The sequence below is a fragment of the Lygodium microphyllum genome, chromosome 18, assembly GCF_053477565.2.
Source record: "Lygodium microphyllum isolate KBCC chromosome 18, Lygodium_microphyllum_v1.1.10, whole genome shotgun sequence".
Lineage (NCBI taxonomy): Eukaryota > Viridiplantae > Streptophyta > Polypodiopsida > Schizaeales > Lygodiaceae > Lygodium > Lygodium microphyllum.
The window spans coordinates 10,000,176-10,007,475 of record NC_141152.1 but is presented as its reverse complement, the minus strand read 5'-3'; positions in this window follow the sequence as shown (position 1 = coordinate 10,007,475).

Here is a 7,300-nt window from a genome sequence, read left to right as displayed (position 1 = left end):
TGATGCCTATGCCATGAGGAAGAATAGTGCAAGAGAATGACTAAGTTTTTATGGGAGTAGGTGATCTCACAATTTGGTACCTTATTGAATTTGCAATTGGTGAGTGACAAGGAAACACTTGAATGAAGTGATTGAACATATTCTGTCCACCTTCTTGGTCATTCATGCAATCATTACATTATACACTCTATCCAATGGAAGGTTGAGTTAGAAAAAAAGAACCTATTCATAAATGTGCTCACCAAGATAGTTTTTGCAACCATAGGAGATCAAGAAAATAAGCTTATGATAATTGTATGGGCTTATTAAAATTCTTACAAATGCCATAAGAAACCCCTTTCTGAATGACCTATAGTATTGAGGATATTATGCTTGCGAATCCCTTGTCTTGAAGCTTATGGCAGCTATATAGTAGAGATGGGACATGCTTGTGAATTCCTTATCTCAAAGCTTATGGTATCTATATAGTAGAAATGGAACCCTTTAGGAAATGAATGGAAAGAATAATGAGATAAAAGTAAGGGAAACCCAATTGATAGAACTAGATACAAAAGAGGAACCAACAATACCCACTATCTATTTTGAGATCAAGCTTACTACAAAATGAGAGCTTACATTGCATGCTCTCATTGGCAAAGGAGCTCATTGTAGTACTTTCACCTATAAGGCATAGATCAAGATAGATAAACAAATTTTGAACCTACAATAACTAAGATCAATCCATATGGTAGGAAACCATACTCACTCTTAGAAAAACACAAGATTTTTATAGTTATAGAAATGAAAAGATACTTATATTGGAAAGGATGTTAAAATGGCAAGCTCAACACCTACGAGCATTGATGATGGACTGCATAATTAGATGGATCCATGTATCTACACTTACCATGCCATTGGTCATTATGATCCTCACATGGCCGTTGACTTATTGTATTTGGTTAGTTATATCCACCTACACTAGTATAGTTATAGTACCAATCAATTAATATAGTCAACTAAACATTTTTTAACTTAGAAGACGGGCATTCTTGGATCCAAGGGTATTCCTCCCTTCCACCTCTGAAGTCAATGAACCCTCTCATGCTAATGATGAGCCTCTTTTGAGGTCCCCCATCATCCATGCAATCAACCCTCCAGTGAGACCCTCGCCCACCATTGGTAGAAACTTCCCCACTCCTCCTAGAAGCCCCAATGAAACTTATATGGCTCAGCCCCATCATGGATGTATGGTAGTAATGGCTAACATGGTAATAATAGACAACATGGAAATAATGGGAAGCATGGGATAAATGCACAACATGGTATGTATGGACAGGAAGGTTTCTTTATGTTACAACTTATCTATGCTTTTTGTGTACATTGTATCATGTGAAAGAAGAGAGAAAAACTAGCAAGAAAGCATTTTGGTCTCCATTTCTCTTCTTGTGTTCTTGACTGAGCTTCTACTCACATGGATTGTGTGTATTCAATGCAAGTTAAGCAAATTTCCCAACCACGTGATTCGTGAGACCCTATGAGAGTTGCACCATTGTTGAAGGCTAGAGTAAAGAAAAAGGATTTCAAGCAAGCAATACGTAAAAAGCTCTTCCATCTCACTCTTTCCCTTAGATAGTGCCTGTGGAGGCACCAGAAGCAAAGCAAAGCAAAGCAAAAACCTAAAATTATTATTATATTTGATGTACAAGTAGTATGGCACATATATTTTCCATAAGGGCTTTTCCATTAGTTTTTTGGCTATCTAAGGCCATTTCAGGCCATACTTTAGTTCTGCAAGAAGGTTGCATATAGTAGTTTCAAGGTATATTGCAATTTCGATTGTATCAATCACTTTCAAGTGCACAAGTTACTTATTTTAGATTCATTACTTTTGAAGTATTCACTAGAAAGAAAATATAAGATTTATTTGCAAAGAGGTTATAGATTATATATTATTAAATAATTAGAAAAAAAGGTTGCTCGATTTATTACTGTGCGACTTCTTAAGCAAGATTGCAGAAGACTTGCTCATTGTTTAGCACTCATTTTTATCATAATATCTAAAAAAATTTAAACCTCTATTATTAAAAATCTAGATAAGAATAGTTTCCCATCATGGAAGTTTCATGTGACAAACTTTCTTATTGGAAAAGGTCTACACAAGTTTGTTTTAGGTGAGAAAAAGGAGCCAAAAACTAAGTGGTCTACATAAGAATTTAAGACATGGATAGAATGGAATGCTAAGGATAAAAGAGTGATGTCTTGATTGTCTGTTCTATGTAGATACAAAAGATTTAATTCAAGCAAGAGTTGAATACATTCAATAAAGGAAAGATGTCCATAAGTAAGCATGTTTTGAAAGTGAAGAGCATTTTAGATACTTTGATAGCCATTGATGCAATGCTTGATGATTGTGATTAATATTCATCTACTTTGGGTGGCCTTAATAATGAAAAGGCATGGAGATCTTTTGTTGCTTTTATATATGTATGAAAGCCACTTCTAGATTTTGATGAGTTAGTCTCTCTTATGATTTCTAAAGAGATCAATATGTAAAGCAAATCATCCGAAACATGTGGTGAACAAATCCAAGAACTCTACTCTCGAGTTCAAAAAAGGGGTATGGCAGGTCCTCTTCTCTCATGAGGCCATGGTATGGGACATACTAGTAGTAACTAGCAAAACAGGTCAAGTCAACAATTTGGTGATATGCAAGTTTTAAGAGGCCGTGGTATCTTTATAGGCAAGGCGAGCTCTAAAGGAAGAGACAAACGGTAGAATTAATTTGAATCAAATTTGCTACTCTTTGTAACTCATCTTATTAAATGCAATAAGACAACGTCTCAAACAAAGAAAGCATATATACTCACATTCCATAAGTCATAGTTTTCAATCTTGCCTGTGAAATTTAAAAATCTTAATTTGTCTTAAGTTTGTTGCATGAATGTAAGGAGGGGAATTCTAAGGTGAACCTAGCTACAATTTTCACGTTTCATATTATAGGTGGTAAAGTATATTTGGGTAAGCTTGGAGAGCTTGACAACCTGCTATCACAAATTGCAACTGTTTGATTATTTAAGATTCCAATATAATGACCAAGGCCTTGAATTTTGCCAAGTTTCGATGGCCTTGAGCCCTTAGCTCTTCCAAGAAATTTGTCTGCATCTTCAATTTATATCTGCACAATAAACCACAATAGTATAAGATGTCAATAGATAAATATGATTTGATCCCAAGCTTTCAATAGGGGTTTAGACAAGATAATTTTAGTGGAGAAGGAAGAAGTTATAAGAGTTTTTGGCTTCATGCCTGGATACAATGGATCTAGGGCAGGATACTTTGAAGTTCTTACCTCTTATTTGCTCTCCCATATAGGAGATGCCAAGAATTTGAAGCTCCTTCCAGGCTATAAGGAAACAAGAGTTCTTGAAATGTAGAGGTCTCATTGAGTGGGATGAAACAATTGGTGGGCTCGTTCTATTCATTAAGTTTGAGCGTGTTCCATTTTATTTACAGACAATACTCAATTTACATTCACTCACTGTTGTGTGCGTGGTGCTCTTTTCCGTGCACTATGTGAAATCACTCTTTCAGTTTTTCCAAGTGCACTTCAAGTGTTGAAAACAATGTGGGTGCAAACACGAGATAATGAATGCAACTTCCGCACTCTGGTCTAAGTTCTTGGCTGAATAGGGCTTTATACTCAATCTCACTAGCCGCTTTTACTAGTCTCTAGGGTTTGTGCTATGCAGCTCAGCTCAATCTTTTGGGAAGCAAGCAAGACCATCTTTTTCACTAGGAGACTTAAGGAGCATCTCCGCATCTTCAAGTGCATTAGTAGTACCACAAGTAATAGTAAAGAAAAGAAGAAAGTGTTAGATGGTAAAGATATGTCTACTAGTCATTCAATCCATAATGGAGACTCTAGTGGGTCAAAGAGTTTCGATGATTAGCTTGGTATTCCTACTATTAGTACATTTGGTGTACAAAGGGCATATGATAATGTAAAGGCTCCATTGAGTGATCCAATGATATGCAGGCCTAGCAGGGTGAGATATCTTATTAAAATATTTAATTTTTAGGGTCATACAACTCACCATTATGCTTATATGGTGAAACCAGTTGAGGATGTAGAGCCCACTTGTTTTGAGAAAGATGTTGGTCATGCACATTGGGAATGTGGAGATGGCTACATTAGAGGCCAATAAGACATGGGATTTAGTGCCACCACCTGAGAATAAGAAAGCTATTGGATCTAAGTGGGTCTACAAGATTAAGCATAATGCAAATTGTTCAGTCAGTAGATATAAGGTCAAACTGGTTGCAAAAGGCTACACTCAAACATATGGCATAGACTACAAGGAGACATTCAATCTAATTGCTACGATGGCAACTATTAGAAGTCTAATTGCTCTAGCAATAGCCAAAGGTTGAAGTTTGCATTAGATGGATATAAAGAATGTCTTCTCGAATAATGATTTGCAACCAGAAGTATATATGGAGGACTAACATGAGATAACATGCCATCCTTTATGGGTGTTGGCATCTATGAGGTAAAGTGCCTAGGCTATTTTTTCTTGTGCCTCTTCCAGGGCTTTAGGTATTCTTAATCTAGCTTCTTCTCACTATCAAACTTGTGCACCAATTTGGACCATGAGCTATGATCCATTATGACACCAATGAAAGCCAATTCACAATTTGAGCATATTAAGGTGAAACCCTAAACCAAACACACTAGATCATCGATAAGGTCTTTGCAAAGGGACTGATTGCCACCTAACCTAGGTGCTTAGTAAGGAAGCTTATGAGGGATTAGGCTAGGTTAGGTAACTTAAAAAAGGCCTATGAGTCATTATGGGGCCTAATAAGGGAGACCAAAAGACAGTAACTCCCTTAGGAAAAGCACCTCAGTGGAAACTACACCTTAGGAGTATGAATACTCTAAACAAAGTAAGGATTTCTTGAAGGATCTACCCACTAGTAACAACCAATTCAAAAAGGCTCACAATTAGCAACTCTAAGTAGCTTATTAACTTACACAATCTTAAGGAATAGAAATCATGAATTGTAGAACGCCTTGCCTTGATTGCATAAAGCCGAGAGTATTCCAACTCTTGAACCATGAGTGTCCCCAAAATTGAAGCAAACAAACTCAAGAAGCATACCAATTAGCAATACCTGAGGCCAACTTAGAAACACACAATCTTGGTTAAAGAATACCTTAAAGGCTCTTTTAAGATCCCCTAGAAGGAGTCACTTCTACCTCAAATGTTGTTTAAAGACCCTCAAGAAGGGGTCAATTGAGTTCAATATTAAACAATGTTTTCACTTCTTCATGCCTATGCAATGTTGCTTTTCTTAATAAAACACATTTCATTTAAGCAAGCATTGTGCCTTGATTGGATTATCGCATCACATTGTCTTTAAGTAGAATAAATGCCTTGAAAGAACTAATTTTTCATACTTGGAATTGGCTATTAACTTTTTATTGTGATAATTAAGAAGATTCCTCTCATGAGAAAAGGCCATCACTCAAATTGAAGATTATGGATGAACTAGACAAGTAAAGGTCACACCGTGGCACACTCACCTCAAGCCCCTTTGAGCATGCTATCAAGTTAGACAATGCCACAAATCAAGGTAATGAGATAGCCAAAATAGTGGTCACCAATTAGGTAGTCAAAAGAGTAAGCATGAGCAATGTAACTACCCTTACTATGCATGGGAAAAGAGTGGAACTCCAACTTCTAATCCCCATTGTCCTATCTAGAAAGATCAATTCATTCAAAGGGGTGGGTCAGAGTGGAAAAAACCGTTCTTATCATGGAATTAATCAATAATATCACCACAAGGCCATGTCTATTGCTTTTTCAATGGCTTGAAGCCCTTTGCCTTACCGAGAATGAGCAATTTTGTATCCAAGTTATTAGTTTTTCTGTAGCGATTATCGCAGCTTTGGCCACATTTACAGATACTCCTCCAATCTCATGAAGTATTCAGCCCGACTTTACCATAGAGACCCAAAATCGTTTTCATAACTCTATCAAGGGAGTACTCATGAGAAAATCTGTTCCCCCACGAGGAAGGCCAATAGGATAGTGGAGCCATCATGTTCACCAACTTCTTAGGGCATCTCTAGATATGAGTAAATTAAACTCAACTCAAAGTCCAAAACTAAATTAGGGGTGTAGCACTCTAGTTCTATCAACAGCATGAAAAAAGAAAGTAAATAGACTGAAGTCAAAAAAATTTCGATGTGTCAAAAGAACACAATGAATCCTATACGGTTTACTTAAGAGCTTTACCAAATAACTCCCATGACATAATGAAGTATATTTTTAGGATAGACGATGATAGAAGTATCTAATATTCTAAAGCATTATATCTGAAGCAATCATATATTTATGGTTTGAAATAATGGGAAATCTCCATCACCTAGAGACTACAAGAGAGGGTTGCACACTCATTGATTACACAAAGAAGTTAGCTTGAAGGGTCTCCATTGGGATGATGTAGACACCTCACATTATTTCTAAAAATGCATTATTAAAAATAGATAAAGTGTAAAGATTCCAATCCTACAAACAAAAATAACTAGCCCAATATTGAGTGGGGGCAATCGGGCAAGATGATGAGAAGGAGAATAGATATGCAATCAAATTCAATGCAAGTGATAAATGTAAAACAAAGGAGATGCCCACAAGTAAAAAGGGAGCTATGGGGCATTATAACAACCCCTAGATTGACATGTTGAATTGGATTGTTTGCCATTATTCAAAATGTTTGCTAGTTGTGCCACCCTGGATATTGGCATGCTAAGGTGGATTGCATATATAAAGTAACTAAATTCTAAATTATATGTTTCATAGTGAGGTAGCATGCCCATTTAATAAGACTAAAGACCGCACATATCAAATGAAAGTGGGCGGATGCTTCCCCATCGAATGCACCATTCACCCTATGAGGGTGGACCCAATTCATCACATAAGAACATTAGTTGATAGGCTATATTCACTATAGAATCCATGAGCTTGAGAGGAGGATAAAGTTTTATTATTGTCTCAGAAAAATGATCTCCTATATATATGTCCTTTACCCTTTTATATGCCCCTTCACTGCTTTCATAGGAATAACATCTACTGCATTTGGGCTTGTACCATGATTCATATTCATTGAATCTATGTTGGGATTCAATTCAACGGGCGGCAGAGCCTTTAATGTCTTTCTTACACAAATAAGCCAGAGGGAAATCATAACAAACTCAATGTCTAGGACTAAAACATCCAAACATGTGTTGTCTTACATTAGGAGATGACCATGATGC